The 14,958-nt window shown below is 37.3% G+C and overlaps 1 pseudogene; it reads right to left on the bottom strand.

The window, feature by feature from the left end:
• Window positions 1-2,045: 2,045 nt before the first annotated feature.
• On the bottom strand, window positions 2,046-14,494 carry LOC149160760 (uncharacterized; annotated as a pseudogene).
• Window positions 14,495-14,958: the final 464 nt, after the last annotated feature.

The raw sequence follows: 14,958 nt of genomic DNA, 5'->3' as shown, positions 1-14,958 counted from the left end.
CCCTCAGCAGGAAGGGACAGTTGCTCGCACTTGAGGAGGAAGAAGACCAGAAACACGAAGTAGGAGTCGGGTACATATGACTGAGGAGATGCAAAATAAGCTCAAAGCGAGCACTGAGACTGATACTCAAGCGCAAAACATTATGAAGCAGATAAAGGAGGGGAAGACACAAAAGTTTTTCTCCAAGATGGACTCTTATTCTTTGGGAACCGACTTTATATTCCAAAGACATCTGGACTTAGGAGACACCTTTTGAAGGAGTGCCACGATTCTTTGTGGGCTGGCCACCCAGGGCAGTGTCGTTCTTTGGCATTATTGGAGAGAGGGTTCTTTTGGGAGAAGATGAGGGAGGATGTAGAGGAGTATGTGCACACATGTATTATTTGTCAGCAGGACAAATTGGACACCCAAAGGTATGGAGGATTGTCACAGCCTTTACCGATTTTGGAAAAACCATGGATGAGTGTCTCAATGGACTTCATTACTCAATTAGAGCAGGTGCAGGGGTATAATGAGATTATGGTTGTGGTTGATCATTTTTCCAAGTATGTTGTCTTCATTCCAATGAAGATACCTTGTGGAACTGAGAAGACTGCGGAGTTGTTATTGAAGAACATAGTGGAGTATTAGGGAATGCTATTGAGCATTGTGTTGGATCGAGATCCGCATTTTACAGGCAGATTTTGGACCACATTGTTCAAGTTAGTCAGAACAGATTTGTTGATGAGTTCAAGTTACCATCCGCAAATAGATGGGAATACTAAGTGAATTAATGCACTGCTGGAGGACTAGTTTAGACATTATGTGATGGCTGATTAGAAGAATTGGCCTGAACTCTTGGATGTAGCTCAGTTTAGCTACAACATGCAGAAGAGTTCCGCAAAAGGGTATAGTCCATTTGAGTTGGTGAATGGACAGTTGCTAGTTGCTCCTCATACTGTATTGACGAGAGGTTTTTTGAGGAGTCCTCATGCGAAGAGGTTTATGACAGCATGGGAGGAGACCTTGGAGTTAGCACAGTTGCGCTTGCATGAGGCTGCAAGGAGGATGAAGAAATGGGCAGATAAGGATAGGCAGAATGCACACTTTAGTGTGGGAGATATGGTTTTTCTCAGGATTACTGGAGATTAGTTTCAGCCACCGAAAGGGACTGTGAGATATTTGACGAGGAAGTATGAGGGGCCATTTCGAGTGAAGAAGTGAGTGGGAGAAGTTTCATATCAGTTGGAACTTCTGAACCACATGCGTTTGAAACAAAGGCCTTGGGAGTAACATGTGACGATAATTCCTCATTAGATGGAAGGATGCACCGGAGGAGGATAACTGGGAGATGGAGGACTCACTGTGGAGGTGGAAGAAGAAGATTGTGAAGTATGATAGGAAGCTACGGAGGATAGCTGGATTGCCGAGGACGACAATGACTTCTGGTGGGGGAGGATGTAAGGCCCTCGGGTCATCATCGCACATTGGCGAGTTGAGTGCGCACGGTGGGTGCGTTTAACCGAAGAGTTGAGGACGAGTCGCCAAAGCACGCGATGGGCGAGATGAGTCAGTCACATAAAACTGACGAGTTGATAATGGGCGTGCCTGACCGACGAGATGGGTCAACCGAATGAGCCAAGGATGCACCCACGAGACGAGTTGGGAAAAATGACTAAGTGTGGGTGAGCGCGTTGGTGAGTTTATAGAGCGAGCAACGAAAAGTATGGATGCCCCTACACTTGGGCCAACAGGTGGAAAATATGCTAAGTGTCAAAAAACATGGGTCAGCTTGGTGGTGACAAGCCCCCATGCATGGTTGGAAAAGTGCATAAGTAAACATGGTGGTGAAATGTGAAGGGCATCATCCAATGAGTTGAGTGAAGAGGAGTCCAAGTCTTGGGGCGAACAAGTCATAGTGAAGGTGAAGGGATTTGCCCATAGTGTGGGCAGAACAGTGTATAGTACCAACATGAAGACCGGCAGGTAGACAGGCTGAGAGTTCGTGGGTAGTCGCATCGCAGTAGGAGGGCAAACTGCAGGTCGACGGATAGGCAGGTAACAAGTCAACGGGCAGTCAGTAGATGTAACAGGCAGATGGGTTGATGGCGAGTTGAAATGACAGGCGCCGAGATGAGCCAGGTGGGTAGGCCGTGTAGGACAGTGCGTCGAGGGCGAGCTTGGTGGGCAACCTGAGTGGGCAGTGCACGCGCGGTGAAGTCTAAACAGGAAGTCGTGCAGGGCGACCGGGCAGCGAATGGAACGAAGGTTGGCACAGTGCGTGGGCACGATGGTGCGATTGTGTTGGGAAAGTCTGCAGGGTGCAGTGGCCGGGTCAGGTAGACCAGCCGAGCTGCACGACAGCCACTTTGTTGTAAGAATTATATAACCCAGTCGAGCTTGCCTCTTGGGGAAAAATTGTAAAACAACATTTATAAAAAGATTACTATTATTACATGTGTCTTGTGTCTCTTGCATATGGTTAATGATTGATGTTTATTCCGCAATTTAATAAGTAAAGATGTTGAAATATGAATATGTTAGGCCTAGTCCAAAAAATAACTTAGAAGATAAAATGTTTAAGTGATTATCCAGTGCTGCACGTGGACTAACTTGTGAAAAAGGAGTTGGGGGTGTGACACTATTGGATCCGCAAAAATAATCCTTAGCCCCTACCTATTTCTACATGCACATTGTCTTGGTTTTGGTTTAATAGATTTTATATAACCAATTACCACATCTACATCAATATACTATTCGATTTTCTTTTACCTTCATGTTGTGGTTCAGTTAAAATATTCCATTGCTATAGGATTCCTTCTCTTATATTTGTGAGGTTCCTATCTTGTTGTCTAGGATAGATTCAGGGACAAAGGTTAGAACCCTTATCCCAAATTTTTGATTTAATATAACACTACGAATAAACTGAATCATAATTTGATTTTGAACACAAATACAAGTGAAGAAAAGTTTGCAGAAAACTGCTATTAACTCTAACACAGTGGTAGACTTCCAGTATTTCCTCAAAAATCTATAGTAAAAAAAATAAATTATATAGTAGAAATAAAATAGAGCACAAGGTTTTCCTCTGCTATAGCCTTTAACCTCTATGGTATTGTGAAAGGGGAGAGATTGATATCTGCCATGTGCTACTGTGTTCGCTATAGTAGCTGCTACTCAAAAGATGAATAAGCACTTCACCGGGATGGCTTGGAAACATTATTTATTTGATTACAAATCTTGACAACCCTATATATTTAGGTTCCCTATAATTGAAAAATCTAAGTGCCTTAATTATAAAAGGACGCTAGGAATAAAATTCGCTAAACTTGCAATGGTATTTAATGTAGGGTTTGGATGGTTATTAATAGTCAATAGTTGGGTTACAGAAGGTCACCACTCTTGCATATCAAGAGAAGTTGGGTATTGAGTAATACTCAGACTTTAGTTAGGTATTGAGTAATACTTAGACTTTTGGCAACTCACTATAGAAGACATTGTTAGCAAAAAAAATTATATCATTGGAAAGAATAAAAATCTATCCTACTAATTTTAACTAAAACGTCCCACATTTAATGATTATTTTGAATGAATTTTTAAATTTTAAATTTTGCTATAAGTAATGATCAAAATAATTCAGTCAAAAATTAAAAAAAAAAAAATATTGAAATAATGATCAAAATAATTCAGTCAAAAATTAAAAAAAAAATATTGAAATTATAATAAGTGATTATCAAAATAATTCAGTTAAAAATTAAAAAGAATTATTGGAATTATAATAATTGATGATAAAAATAATTTAGTTAAAAGTTAAAAAGAATTATAATTTTTATTGGTTTTATACATTAAGAAAATAATTCTTTTAGAATAGGAATAATTAACATATTTAAAATTATAATTTAACTAATTTAAATAATAATTTGATAAATAATTATATATTTAAATTATAATGAATTGATATATTTTAAATTATTAAAAGTAATGTATATATTTTAAATATTAAAAATGTTTTAAATAAGTGTTACAATTAAAATTTCGTTGGAGTTTAGATGTTAGTGTTGAAAAAATAAAAACTGTTATGACTAAATTTAATTTTAAAAAATATTAATTATTAAAAAATATTAATTACAATTTAATTTGAGAAAATAAATTATTTTAATTACTATTTACTTAAAATTTTAACATCAAAATTTTCTATGAAATAATAAAAAAAAAAAAATATTATTTAAAATTTCAACATCATATATATATTCGCTTTTCCTTTTAAGCTCTAATGAATTTGAGTAGAGATGTTGGGACCTTTTCCCCAAAAAAATATACAAAATAACATGGCGAAAAAAGATTATTTTATTTATTTTTATTTTTTTAATTAGTTATATGATTTTTTTTTAAATTAAAATTTAATTTAATAACGTATAATTATTTTTCAAAATCTTAGAAAGATTTTACATAATATTTTAGTATTAATTTTAATTTAAAACTTACACTATTACTATTAAAAAATAATACAAATTATTGCCAATAAAATCTAGTTCAGGTGTCGATTTAAATTATCTTATCTTCTGATATTGTCCGAGGTTAAAGTCTTTATATAAATGAAAACAAATATTTATTCAATTCCACGTTTCTTTACCCAACTGTACTGAGCAGTTGTTTGGCCATGATTATCTTAGAGTCAATTCTTAGTTACTTCTATTACTTTAACTCTGCCTTGTTATTCTAACACGGATAGATAGACAATCTAGAACCATCCACTCTTGATCCGTTCCTACTAGCCCAGTTCAGGGTGATGTTGTAGAATTAGTGACTCCAATCTGTTGGTCTATGAACACATGCGTAATGAGAGTTTGGGAGATCTGCTTCATGGGCCTAAGTCTATTGTTGTTGACTAGCCCATAAGATACAAGATAGTCCTTGGAGCTGCTCTAGGGTTGGCATATCCTTATCATGATTGCGAGCCATCCATTGTTCACAAAGAGGTTAAATCTAATAATATTATGTTGGATGAGGATTATGGGTTCATGTTGTATATTTCAGTCTCACGAAAATCTGCAGAACTGTGGCATGGGTGTTGATTATGTGTACAATTGCTGGGCCTTATGGGTCCAGGTTACTGTAAAATAATTATATTGGGCGTTTCTCCAAATTATGTTAGAATTTTTTTTTTAATTTCAAAGGTGGTATTGTTGTGTTTAGTCAATTTATTTGAGGTAGATTTAGATCTTTGGTGAAGTGACCAATATGACTAGATTTTTTGCTTACTAATTGTTTGGTATTGTTGTGTTTAGTCCATTTATTTGAGGTAGATTTAGATCTTGGTCAAGTGACCAATATGACTAGATTTTTTGCTTACTGATTGTTTGGTTTCTTTTGTGCTCTTTTTATTCCTAAGTTCTTTTTGTGCTACTTTTATTCCTAAATTGAAGGTTTTGGTTTTTCTACTTTAATCAATTAAGTTGTTTATAAAGATGGATATTCATACCTCACCTTGCTCTGATTGCGCTCCTTTCCCATTAAATGGAAATGTGAACTTTGGTTGGGTCTCTTTTTCCATGAAATTGAACTCTGCACTAATGGCTTCATTTTAAACTTGATAATAATGTTGAGATTTTATGAATATTGGTGCATAGTTCCTACCTTTTAACACATTTTTTACTCCATTTTGTTTACAATTTTCTCTTATTATTTTATCAACTGACTGATATTCTTTGATGTTAATTTGAAATAATTTTGTACGAAATTTTTGTAAATAAAGTAGGAATCAGTCTTATATCAACCTATTTTGTACGAAATTTTTGTAAATTAAGTAGGAATCAATCTTATGTCAACCTTTTTAGTGTAATAAAATCATGCAGAGCTAAAATGTAAAAATGGTTCAAGAACAACTTCAGCAAGGGATAGCATCAGTTTAACTGAGAGTGGAACCAAGGAATACTTGACTGCATTCTGGCAACTTTTTATTTTCTTTTATTTCCTTTTTGTGTAATATGCAGGCATTAATATATGTGTAGCCATATCTGTAGTGTCACTTCATCTGTAAAATGAAACCTTCTGAGATGAATTTCAAGTTCATTGCAGCAATCTGAAATCCAAAACGATAGTGTTATTAACTTTTATTTTAAACCTTGTTGTAAAAGAGTGGCAGTCTGATCACTGTTAACAAAGAGTTAATCATGGGAGAAAAATAAAAGACCAGTATATATATAATTGTAATATTTTTTAAGTTATTATAAAATATTGGAGTATTAATTGTTGTCTTAATTTGTAAAAATAAATAAAAAATTGCATATCATATTTGATATTTAAAAAAAAAAAAAAATTAATTTTGATTTTCTTATTATTATATTATTTTGAATATTATTGTTATGGATATAGTTTTTTATACTTTTAATAAATTTATATATATATATATATATATAAATAATAAAATATAAAAATTATAATGTTAATATTTTTAAATAATTTTTACAAATTTCAATGTAATTTTATATAAAATTTCAATAATTTTTTTATTTTTTTTTATTTCAAATAATTTCATATTAACACATCATTTCAACCGAATAAATTAAAAATTATATACACAAAATTTATATATAACACTTATTTTACTATATATTAAATTATCAATAACAAAACACTTATTATAATCAAAACATTCACTATTATAATAATAATATTTAATATAAAACTAAACCCTCTACTTTATTTTTAATAACAACTTATAATGTAAAACTAACGCACTACTTTTTTTGGTAAGAACTTCAATTCCAGTTTAAATATATAGTTTTCCAGCACAATTAATGATTCCCACATCTCTTCCTTTCTAAAATTTGGTAATCAATCTTATAAACCTAACATCTTATTAATATTTTAAAAACTTCTCAAACAACAAAATCCATCACTTTATAGGAAACAAATTATTTTTAAAATATTAATCACATATCTTCATTGTTTAATATTTATTCTGATCAATTAAAAAAGCTAACTATTTCGACAACGTTAATCACGGATCTTCTTTGTTTAATGTTCATTCTAATCAAGTAAGAAAAGTAATTATTTGGACAATCTACATATCTTTTTTGTTTAATGGTTATTCTAATAACTATGGAAACTAATTATTGAAAAAGGTTTATCATTTTATTAATTCAATTTATTAAGAAATAGGATGTTGGTTATTTAAAATTTGTGCATGTTCGTAGCCATTTATAAAGAAAGTTACAAAAAAAATTATTAATATCCAAAAAAATATACAATTTTACTCCACTTCCAGTGCTCATGATTTCCTATATAGTTTGTTAAGGAGTACACAAGAAAATGTTGAAATTGTAATTTCCAACTGCAGGTCGAAAGCACACAGTTTTTCCCTTGCGATGCGATCAGATCGCAGATCGCAGATCGCATCCTTGATCCCCTTACCTTATTCTGCTCCCTTTGTTTTCCTGCGATGCGATGCGATTGCAGATCGCAGATCGCAAACTTTTGCCTTTGCGCATTAAAGCCCTCCACTCTGCATCCGCCGACTGCGATATTGCGATGCGATATCATCGTACATCGCACCATTCGCCAAGTTGATCCTCGCCGTCCATTCATTTTTTTATCCAACGGCCCATTTTTGTTCCCGCCTTGAACACGCGTCCGCCATGCCTCATTTATGTTTTAAACTTACCTTTTGTGTTCCCAAAGAAGAAAGAAAGCTTTATGCCATAACTGCTCTCCAACAACGTTAAAGAAGAAGAATGGTCGAGACCAAGAAGGACGCGCCTCGTGCAGCGAAAAGCATTAACAGGTTATGGGTTTCATTTACTGTTTACAGTGTCTACCCCAGCAGAGCACCAGAAAGGGCCGATTTGTGTCAGAGGCCCATCTTAGATTGTAAATGTGGTTGGTGGCTCATCAAGACACCTCCACGCATAACCTAGCAGAGATTTTTTTTGTAATAGATGATATATATACCCAGAACAACAATGTAACAAAGAGACAGAGAGAGAGAGAGAGAGAGCGGATGAGAGTTAGAGCACAGCAGTGCAGAACGCAGCAGCGTAAAGAAAAGAGAACACAACAGTGTTGTTGTAATCCCTCTGATAGAGGAAGACAAATCTTTTGTAATAGCAGTATTTTAAATGAATACAAGTTTTTATGTGTGTGTTGTTGAAAATCTTGTTCTCCTGCAAAACATTTTTTTTGTTGTTTCCACTGTGCTAAGATCTTGTGCGTTCAAAACAAAGTATTACTCTCTGTTTGAATTATTTGTGTTTTGGAATTTATCAGAAAATTCCCAACAGTGGTATCAGAGCTTGTCCAGGCTCTTTGAAGGCGTCAAAGAAGCTTAAGGAAGGATTTCTTGTTGCAGCAGCTTCTCCAGCAGCGTGAAGGCTGAGGCAAAAGAATCCAAGGTATTTCTCAGTTATTTTTAAACACACAGTCAAGTATTTGAAGCATAGTTTAGAGTGTAAGAATGGCCAGCTCCAGCACCAGCACCAGCACTAGCATGGGTATCTTTAATACTCAGCTCCCACAATTTGATGGCAAAAATTATGACTATTGGGCAATAACAATGAAAGCCTTGTTTGCTTCCCAAGACTTATGGGAAATAGTTGAAGATGGTTTTAAAGAACCAACAGATGAAAATGAGTTTAATAATCTAACTCAGGCAGAGAAAGATCTGTTGAAGAGCTACAAGAAGAAGGATTCAAAAGCCTTCTTCTTCTTATATCAAGCAGTGCATGGAAGCGTGTTTCTAAGGCTAGCAGCAGCCAAGACATCCAAAAAAGCATGGCAAACTCTTAAAACAGCCTATCAAGGCATGGAGAAAGTGAAGACAGCAAAACTACAGTTGCTGAGGAGAGATTTTGAGAACCTATGCATGAAGGAGTCAGACAATATTGACTCATTCTTCACACATGTGATTGGTTTGGTCACACAAATAAGGACTCATGGAGAAGTTCTTGAAGAAAGGAGGATTGTGGAGAAACTATTGAGGAGCCTACCCTCAAAGTTCCATGTGATTGTCACCACCATAGAAGAGACAAAGGATCTCTCAAACTTTTCAGTTGATGAACTTCATGCATCACTGATAACACATGAGGAGAGGTTGAGCAGAAATGAAAACTCATCTCTAGAACAAGCCTTCAAGACCCAGATGTCCTTTGGAAGAGGAAGAGGTCAAGGCAGAGGAAACAAGAGAGGAAGAGGCAGAAGCCAAAACAGAGGTGGAAGAAACAGTCCAGCAAACGCTCAAGGAAGAGGCAGCAATTCAAATCAGAACCAAGGCCAAGACAGCAGCCAACAAAGTGGACAACATCATTCTCAAGGACAAAGGTATGAAAAATCCAATGTCCAATGTTATTACTGTAAAAAATATGGGCATTATGCCAATGAATGTAGAAATAAACAACATGATATGAATAATAGATCTAGTGCAAATATCACTAGAGAAAATATCAGCCAAGATAATGTGCTTTTAGCTTGTAACATGGCTGAAACAAACAGTGAAGATATATGGTGTCTAGACTCCGGTTGGAGCAACCATATGACAGGAAACATAGCCCTGTTTTCCGCTTTAGATCAAAGTGTGAAGTCACAAGTCACATTTGGGACAGATAGTAAAGTTTCTGTTATGGGTAAAGGAGAAGTTAAAATATTTACAAAGAAAGGTAAAAAGAAAACCATAGCAGATGTCTATTATGTTCCTAGAATGAAGTGTAACCTCTTAAGTATTGGACAACTTGTTCAAAAGGGTTACAATGTTTTCTTTGAGAATGATGCATGCACCATCATGGATAAACCACCCAGTAAACGCTGCATTGCTGAAGTGAAGATGACAAGGAACAGAATGTTCCCTCTCATAATAAGGGCAAATTTGAAAAACAAAGAAGAAATTGCAGCAGTTACCCAAGAGGCTTTCCAAAGCCAACCAAAGGATGAAAATTGGTTGTGGCACTTGAGATTTGGGCATCTCAACTTTGGAGGTCTTAACCTATTGAGTAGAAAAGGAATGGTAAGAGGATTACCATTGATAGAGAAACCAGATAGCCTTTGTGAAGGTTGTATCTTGGGGAAACAACACAGAGAAAGTTTTCCATCAGGGAAAAGCATAAGGGCAAAAGCACCCTTAGAGATTGTACACTCAGACTTATGTGGACCAATGCAAACTCCATTGCTTGCAGGCAGCCAATATTTTCTAACGTTCATTGATGATTTCACCAGAAAGACTTGGGTTTATTTCCTAAAAAACAAAAGTGAAGTGTTTGAAAATTTTCGAAATTTCAAAGCACTTGTGGAAAACCAAAGCGGGCTGCATATCAAAGTTCTGAGAACTGATAGAGGAGGTGAGTATATCTCCAAGGAATTCCTACGGTTTTGTAGAGAAAATGGAATACACAAGTAGTTTATAGCAAGGTACACTCCGCAGCAAAATGGAGTTGCCGAGAGGAAGAATAGAACAATCATGGATATGGCAAGGAGTATGCTAAAGGGAAAACATTTGCCAAATGATTATTGTTCCGAAGCTGTACATTGTGCAGTATACATTTTGAATAGATGCCCAACAAAAGCAATGATGAACAAAGTGCCGGAAGAAGCATGGAGTAGGAGAAAGCAAGGAGTCACCCACATGAAAGTTTTTGGGTGTGTGGCTTATGCACACATTCCAGATCAGCTAAGGAAGAAGTTGGACAAAAAAGGGGAGAAATGCATTTTCTTTGGATACATTGAAGAATCCAAAGCTTACAGGTTGTATATCTCATCTACCAAGAAGTTTTTTGTGAGCAGATATGTTCAATTCATTGAGGAGGAAGCTTGGGTTGGAAGCATAGAGAAAACAGTGAATGTAAAAAATTGTTTGTCTCATGATGAAGATGATGAGGAGATGGCTGAAATACATCTCCAAACAGCAGCGCCAACATAAGGACAGCAAGGGACACCCTTGAAGAGAAATGAAAGTGCTTCTCCAAGCACACCACAAGGAGGAAATTCAAGTGCTTGTTCAAGCACTTGCACATCGAATGAAAGAGGTAAGAAGTTTAGAAACTTAAGTGACATTTATGATGAAGGTATGAATTCTCTGTTTGCATTGTATTGTCATGTTGATGACCCTATTCATTTCGAAGATGCTATTAAGGATAGGAAATGGATAGAAGTTATGGATGAGAAGATTAATTCCATAGAAAGAAACAAGACATGGGATTTGGTTGAACTACCAAAAGGAAAAGAAGTTATTGGAGTTAAGTGGGTATACAAGACTAAGTGCAATGCTGAAGGCAAGATAGAAAGACACAAGGCAAGACTTGTTGTCAAGGGATACAAGCAGCAGTATGGGAGAGATTATGTGGAAACTTTTGTACCGGTTGCACGAATGGAAACAGTGAGAGCAGTGCTGTCCATAGCCGCACAAAACAAGTGGAAAGTTTACGAAATGGACGTGAAGTCAACATTCCTGAATGGAGTGTTAAAGGAAGAGGTCTACATTGAACAACCTCCAGGCTATGAAAAAAAGGCCAAGAGCATAAAGTGTGCAGATTGAAGAAAGCTCTTTATGGGCTGAAGCAAGCGCCAAGAGCATGGTACAGTAGGATAGATTCCTATCTACTGGAAAATGAATTTGCAAAGTGTGGGGGAGAACCAACCCTCTACATCAAAGGAAAGTATGGTAAAATTCTAATTGTTGTGTTATATGTTGATGATGTTATTTTCACAGGTAATGATAATTGCCTCATTGAAAATTTCAAAGCAGTCATGAAAGAAGAATTTGAGATGACTGACATGGGTTTGCTGAGATACTTCTTAGGAATAGAAGTAGATCAAAATGAAAATGGAATTTTTATCTCACAAGCAAAGTATGTAAATGAAGTGTTGAAAAGATTTAACATGCAGGACAGCAAAGAAGCAATCACTCCCATAGTGATGGGATTAAAACTCATCAAAGAAGATAGCAGTAAGGATTTTGATCCTAGCTTGTATAAGAGCATAGTTGGCAGCCTAATGTACTTAACTGCAACTAGGCCGGACATAATGTTTGCTGTTAGTTTAATTTCCAGATTCATGGAGAGGCCAAAAGAAGCACATTGGCAGGCAGCAAAAAGAATTCTGAGGTATGTCAAAGGTACTAAAAGATTTGGCATTTTATATACTTTTTCAGAAAGTTCAGATTTAGTTGGCTACACCGATAGCGATTGGGCTGGAAGTGTGGATGATTGGAAAAGCACATCTGGTTATCTCTTTCACATGGGTTCAGGAGCAATTTCATGGGCTTCTAAGAAACAGCCCATTGTGGCGTTGTCTACAACAGAGGCAGAATACGTGGCAGCTATAGCAGCAGCGTGTCAAGCGGTTTGGATGAGAAGAATGCTAAGGAGCTTAGGCCAAGAGCAGGCAAAAGCAACGGTTATTTTTTGTGACAATAGCTCAACTATTGCATTGTCCAAGAATTCTGTGTTTCACAAGCGAACGAAACACATTGACACAAAGTTTCATTACATCAGGGAATTGGTGAACAATGGTGAAATTGTTTTACAACATTGCAGGACTCAGGAGCAGGTTGCAGACATTCTGACCAAGCCATTGGATCAGAAAAGTTTCGAACTTTTGAGGAAAAGTCTGGGTATGACTGATAACCCAGCAGTTGAAATTAAAGGGGAGTGTTGAAATTGTAATTTCCAACTGCAGGTCGAAACCACACAGTTTTTCCCTTGCGATGCGATCAGATCGCAGATTGCAGATCGCATCCTTGATCCCCTTACCTTATTCTGCTCCCTTTGTTTTCTTGCGAAGCGATCCTGCGATGTGATGCGATCGCAGAACGCAAACTTTTGCCTTTGCGCGTTAAATCCCTCCACTCTACATCCGCCGACTGCGATATTGTGATGCGATATCATCGTGCATCGCACCATTTGCCAAGTTGATCCTCGCCGTCCATTCATTTTTTTATCCAACGGCCCATTTTTGTTCCCGCCTTGAACACGCGTCCACCATGCCTCATTTATGTTTTAAACTTACCTTTTGTGTTCCCAAAGAGGAAAGAAAGCTTTATGCCATAACTGCCCTCCAACAGCATTAAAGAAGAAGAATGGTCGAGACCAAGAAGGACGTGCCTCGTGCAACTAAAAGCATTAACAGGTTATGGGTTTCATTTACTGTTTACTGCGTCTACCCCAGCAGAGCATCAGAAAGGGCCGATTTGTATCAGAGGCCCATCTTAGATTGTAAATGTGGTTGGTGGTTCATCAAGACACCACCATGCATAACCTAGCAAAGATTTTTTTTGTAATAGATGACATATATACCTAGAATAGCAATGTAACAGAGAGAGAGAGAGAGAGGATGAGAGTTAGAGCACAGCAGTGCAGAACTCAACAGCATAAAGAAAAGAGAACACAGTAGTGTTGTTGTAATCCCTCTAATAGAGGAAGACAAATCTTTTGTAATAGCAGTCTTTTAATGAATACAATTTTTTATGTGTGTGTTGTTGAAAACCCTGCTCTCCTGCAAAACATTTTTTTTGTTGTTTCCGCTGTGCTAAGATCCTGTGCGTTCAAAACAAAGTATTACTCTCTGTTCAAATTATTTGTGTTTTGGAATTTATCAAAAAATTCCCAATAGAAAATAGCTTTGTTTCTCTGCTCGGCCCTATAGAAACGCCGCTGCAGAAACGCCGCTGCAAATACACAATTGAACAATTGAATTGTTCAACTCGAGATCTGCTGCGCTTAAATTTAAAGTACACAGTGAAACCACGAGATTGCTTTTAAAAGGTTTAAGCAAAGCAGTGCATTTATCTGAACTCTTCTTCGATTATCTTTTTTTTCCTTTCACGGTCTCTCCAGTATAATTACACCATTTTCCGGAAAAATTAACATTCATTTTCTTCAAAATCTGATCATGCTACGTGTCGACAAGGCCCGCTCTCATTCATAAGAACTTCGGTCTATTAGTTTCGTGCTCTCCCCTTCAAACAATCGCTTACAGTTCAATTCCCGCAACGTGTGGGTAGGTGTTTACAGATGTGAGCCAGCGACTGAAGATTGCATTCAACAATTGTGTCCACGAATAGGCACGTATCGCTGGAGCTATTCCCCTCCGACACGTCCACCACATATGATTCAATCACCAGTGTCCCGTCCTTCCTGCCCACGTTGCAGACTTCATTCACTGTGGTGAACGACCGATAGTTTTTGAGGCGGTGATCTCCTCCGACGATTCTGAAGCTCAGAACGTGATTATCATTGTCCAGAATCTCTAGCCGCTCGGTGCTGCGCTTCGCTAGAAGTCCCGAGACCACGCGAACCTCTCTTGTACTCCCCATGGTGCCGTCACCCTGCATGGAGCAACTACGGATGAAATGCTTGGACGTCTGTGGTTTGTCGAAGCGCCGCACCACTGACCATACCTTCTCCACCATTGCCCGAATCCGCCTCACGACCATCGAAGAGATCTGGCTGCCGCCAACGGAATGTTTGTGATATCGTTTCACCACATCTCTGAGACACTCATATTCCTTTTCCTTCACCAGAGGTAGCATCTCAGATGCTGGATTGGTCGGCTGCGTGGGCCGCATCGAGTCCGTTTGTTCCGTGATTTTGGAGAAATCTGAAAATAACTACCGCTGGTGAGGTGGAGACATGCTCGAATTCGAATTCGAGGCTTGGATGCTCAGAAATACTGCATTGACCTTGAGGGATATCAGATCAGTCCATGCAAATACAGAAGATCGGAGTTTCGGCGTACCCGGCAATGTTGAATAGATGGAGAGTGTGGGCGGTTAGAAATTATGATGATTTCATGCACAGCAAAAATAAAGTAAATTCCTATTTCCAGACCCCACTCTGTAGTTCACGTGAATAAGCCGAAAAAATGCCATCCCTCCCTTGTGGACAAAACAATCACAGGGTTGCGCATGGAGGGATGGTGAATCCCATAGGATGTGACATTCCACCTGAGAATCCGGATCACAATCGGCGATCAACGATCCTTGCTCGTCCAAGT

The sequence above is a fragment of the Pinus tabuliformis genome, chromosome 5_2 (assembly GCF_031772625.1).
Source record: "Pinus tabuliformis cultivar Carrire ecotype Pingquan chromosome 5_2, CPIR1, whole genome shotgun sequence".
In the NCBI taxonomy this organism is placed as follows: Eukaryota; Viridiplantae; Streptophyta; class Pinopsida; order Pinales; family Pinaceae; genus Pinus; species Pinus tabuliformis.
The sequence above is the reverse complement of the archived record's forward strand: the minus strand, read 5'-3'. Positions and strand labels throughout refer to the sequence as shown.